The sequence below is a fragment of the Heterocephalus glaber genome, unplaced genomic scaffold (genome assembly GCF_053883595.1).
Source record: "Heterocephalus glaber isolate CG9 unplaced genomic scaffold, H.glaber_assembly_v1.0 deba00000470, whole genome shotgun sequence".
Lineage (NCBI taxonomy): Eukaryota > Metazoa > Chordata > Mammalia > Rodentia > Bathyergidae > Heterocephalus > Heterocephalus glaber.
In genome coordinates, this window is record NW_028258145.1 from 25,980,599 (window position 1) to 25,985,670 (window position 5,072).

The 5,072-nt window shown below is 34.3% G+C and overlaps 1 pseudogene; it reads left to right on the forward strand.

The window, feature by feature from the left end:
- The first annotated feature begins 1,487 nt into the window (after positions 1-1,487).
- LOC101704173 (small ribosomal subunit protein eS4, X isoform pseudogene) lies at positions 1,488-3,353 on the forward strand (annotated as a pseudogene).
- Positions 3,354-5,072: the final 1,719 nt, after the last annotated feature.

The following is a 5,072-nucleotide window of genomic DNA, read 5'->3' on the forward strand; positions in this document are numbered from 1 at the left end:
ATCCTGGACTAGACAATGCCCACCACCATCACTGCTGTAAGTCTGTTTTTATTAGTTTATTTCAAATGAAGCTGAACACTGAGGTTTTCTCGATTTACATTTTTGCTCCTAGGTGCTAGACCAGAGTTTTTCCAAGAAATGTAATGCCTTGGTGGAAAAAGGAGTGAAATGAAGACTTGTGAAGCAGCCACAGACACTGGCAAAAGCAATTCTGCTGGCAGGTAAAAGGAAGGAGGGGACTGGAACACTTGTCAATGTTTTCAGCTCTAGGGAATAGTACTGAACATATGCAAGCCTTGCACCCTTCTTCATTCCTTACAGGAGAGCTGGTGGATCCTAGTAAACTCAAGCTGTCTCTTTCAGGTAGAGAGGGAGGATATTTATATAACAAAAGAGAAGCATTGGGTGCCGTTGTCAGGGTTTAAAGTATGAAGCAAGGACCATTCCAAGTGTGTCATTTGTGGCTAAACTTCTTCAAAGCTGGAGTGTATTTTGTAAAGGGAAGCTTACAGATGCTCTGAGTTCCTGGAGATTTTAGTTCGTGTGCCTCTCAATAAAACAATAAGAGATGGTACAAACCAAGAAAGAGAGGGGAAATGAAGAGATAGAAAGAGTATAATTAAACATATGGTGTTCTTAAGTTTGATTTGATAGTTTAAAATTTAAGCAACCTGTTTTAAGTGACATTCCTATTTTTGACAGTAAATTATATCTTATCCATGCACATCTGTTAATAATGATTTTTCAAAGAAGTTACTCAGAAATCTTTTAGAATAGAGCAATGCAGAGCCAAATGTCTCCTCACTGGAGTTGTTTTATGGGAAATGTTAAGGTTCATTTACCTTGGTGGCCATAAGATGCAGTATTTTCTTGAAAATACGTAACAGTTTTAGTTTTAACAAATGAAACACTTCTAGCATGATCTAAGAAAGATAGAAGATTATATGTGATTCTTAACTGTGTGGATTTGTTGTGATATATTTATATTAATATTTTTATGAATAGGTAAACAATTTTACAGGGGAAATTTTAAATGCATCATTAAATTCAATAAACACTTGTTGATCTCCACGATCAAGCAAAGCATCATGTCAGGTTCATCTTTCTACAGATGCCAGGACTAGAGTAGACCAAAATAGGTTATAGGAACCATAGATAGCAGAACTCAATATTTACTATGAACCCAGCATCTTTCTGTTGATTTGTTTATTTTATATGTGTTATTTTATTTACTCTTTGCATGAACATAATGAAGATATGTATCATCATGAGCCCTCATTCTATTCATAAGAAAACTTAGGTATAAATAATTTAATTATATTTTGAAGATCATTCAATAAATAAATGTGACGACTAAGACAAACATCGGGATTCATGTTAACAACTACATTGTGAAAAGATCATTTAGAATACATCTTATAATTCATATAAACAATTATATCCTATTTCCGCAGCATTTTAGAACATATTTGGTCATTATGTCCACTATGGGTAAGGGCCTGACTGAGACACAGCAGGCTGGGCATACACGCTTACATCTAATGCTCCTTCTGTTCCATGTGCCTTCGGATTCTATCCAGCTGTGACTGGCTGTGTTCACCCAAGTGCTTTTGCATCTCTCTCTACCTGGTTTCTTTCTCATCCAGATCCTAGTTTCCTTTTACTTGACAGTCAAGCAAACTTCTTACAACTTTATTCTTCATTCCTGTCTGCTTTGTTGGCAGATACAGTGCTCAGAAGTAATGTTAAATGCTATGTTTTTTATCACAGAAAGCATACTTAGACATAATAAATTTGCATTCAAAAATCAGTGTTACTGTATGTGAAGTGTATTATCCAGTTGTTACTAAAAGAGAGGAGACAGGATTTCTGAGGACAAATTCTGAACACAGTAGGCAAAAAATTCAATTTAATTTTTTTTTAGTTTCAATGGAAAGAATTTAAAATGCATAAAACATAAAAATGTAAACAAAGAATATAATCAACATGTGTCTTTTAATATATGTTATTCAAAATAATTAAAAACCCTAGGAAGAATTATAATGAGGTACTTCACAGGAGGAGTTCTGGAACTAAGTCTCATTTTAAATTCAGGCTTCATTTTTAATTTCTATATAACCATGCAGAAGCTACTTTCTACTTGAGTTCATTTTCTTCACAAAAGAAAATGAGTCCAGGTTAGTGTTAATGTTTCTCAGATCAGTGTTGTGGCAATTACATAACCTATTGCAGGTAATTATTCATTGTAGTTTCTGCTATCGAATAACAGATAAACAAATGAACAAACAAAAAATGCAAGCGAGCAAAACAAGAATGATGGACAAATTCACTAGAATGAATGGTCATGGACATATTGTAGCAACGGGTGGTGAAATGGCACAAGATATTTTTAGCACTCACATGCTAGTTGTTTGTGGGTGTTTTCTACTCTAATTGGCTCTTAACACTATGCTTCCCCTTAAAAAAATCTTCATAAGCCAAAAAACTTGACAAGCTCTGATTCCCATTTTTTACAGGGTATGTTATCAAAACCCTGGTGCAAGTGACAGGCTTTAAATTCTAGTCTTCTCATGGTCTACCTGATGTGAACAGCTGATTTTTTCAAATTATATTTACATAAAATTTTAGAGTGTCAGGATGCTTTCATCATTTGATATAAAAACTCATTTACTCTTTCCCCCAGGAATACTGTAGGTATTCATCAATACCCACATGAGATGGTGTGTTAGAGAAGCTCAGTTCAACTCAAACCCATATCATACCATTCTAAAGTCTTTGCTTTGTATATCCTGAGAGGAGATAAGAAAACAATTACATGTAGCACTTTAGTTCTACTGATGAAATAGTGCAAACTGTTATAGTCTACCTTGTTGGTTTTGTGTGTGGATGTTATTACTGTTAACAAGACTGGAGAGAATTTCTATCTGATCCATGACACCAAGGATCACTTTGCTGTTTTCATCATATCATACCCAAGGAAATCAAGTACAGTTTTTGAATACTGAGGAAGATCTTTGTGGACACAAAAGAAATCCTTTACCTGGTGACCCATGATACTCCCACCATTTTCTACTCAACAAAGTGAATAACATCTTCCAGATAGATTTTGAGACTGGCAAGATTACCAATTTCATCAAGCTTGACTCTGATAACTCCTCTGGTGTTACCCAAGGTGCTAACTTGGGAAGAATTTTTGTGGTTAATAATGAGAAAAGACACACAAACTCTTTTGATGTGTGTGTATGTGTGTGTGAGAAAATACCAGTGGCAAGAGCTTTGCCACTTGACTCTCCAGTGTTTCCATTATTGGCAAAGGCAACAAGCAGTGGCTTTCTCTTCCCCAAGGAATGTAAACACACCTCCCTATTGCTGAAGAGAATAAGGGCCCAGCAGATACATAGAGTAGTAGGCAAAATGGCAATGGTCTCTAGCTGATATGTTGGAAAGGAGAGTTGTCTACACTTGACCAGAGATAATACAGCATGAAAAATAAAACACTCAGTGTGCTGAGGGACCATGTTTTTTACCCATCTCACAATCATTTTGGAGCTTCAAATATATTCAACATAATCCTGTTAGGATTGCCTAATGTGTAAACCTGACTCACTTATTTAGTTGCCCCCTCCCAGCTGCTTCATAAGTAGCCTGTTGAGGGTAATTTGAGTGTAGTAGTGGTTTCATCCTACCAACAGAGTGGAGAAATACTGAGAGATCATGAATCATCAATCATGCAAATATAACACATGTCCATATGCCCAGGGACTGGGAAAAATCACACCACACCTTGAGCATGTCACATATTCTTGCTAAATATTTATTCTTGATTGATGAATTGCTTAGAATATGACCAGGTCACTGGGAAATCAGGCATAGAGCCAGTCAAAATTTAAATAAGCTTGGCATTCTGCCCACTTCTGTCATAGCCCATGCCCTTCTTTCCCCACTAACATTTAAGGTTGTAAAGTACAACCTGTCATCTCATCCTCCATTTGGCATTCTTTTTTTTTTTAATGAATTTGTAAATAAACTCAGTTATATTGGCTTTTGCAAGTAGTTTCTAAACTATACTACACATAAAAGTCACCTTGGGGAGCTTGTTAAAAATGCAAATGTCCTGCCTGGTTTCTCCTTAGAGATCTGGAGTGAGACAAGAAGAGTACAAAATAAAACAAAACAAAAAAGAGTATACTTTTCATTTTATTTATAAGTAAATATTTATGAAACATAATAATTGCATTCACCTTGGGAGTCATTTCTACTTCCCCTTCTCCTTCTTCTCTAAAAAAATTTTTAGGCATCATTCCTTATGTGCATTTACATTACCATGTTATACAAAGAAATATTATAGAGAATCCTCAGGTTTAATTTTAGAATGAGACAGAGGGTATTCACTCATTATTTATAATTTGTAATAAATTGCAGTATCTTATATGTGTGCTTCTTGTACATAAAATAACAGTATGAATCTTGTTGTTAATCTAGTTCTTTGATGATCAACATCATCAGGTAATTGTGTTTATAAATGATAAAATCATCTTTTGACAAACTGACTTTCAAAGTAGTCAAAGTAGTTGTTGCATTCAATGATTGGAATGATCCAGTAATTAACATAGAATGCAACTGCACTGTTTATGAAAAGAAAATTTAAAATTTTAATGTTAATGCTGCCCAAACATAATTCATCATTATTTTTTACAAATGTTAGATGCATCTTTTTCATGAATCACAAACAAAGAAAAAGAAACTGTAGGGTATAGGAGAAATAAGAAAGAAATTTTATTCTATTAAAACCAGTGTCTAGAAGTTGATTATGAGTTAAATATGAGAATTTACTGATCTGTCTTGAGATTTATTATGTGGTCGTGAAACTTTAATACACTAACCACTGAGTCTGAATATGATCCTGTGGTAAAATACCTATTTGACTATCAAAGTGAATATAATAAGGTATTTTATATCAGGATATTTTTGTGCCATGCTAGTGTTAGTGATGATTGGTTGATTGTTTTCTTTGCAAATTTTTCTATTTTAATAAATCCAGGGTTAATATACTTGTTTATAATTGGCAATAC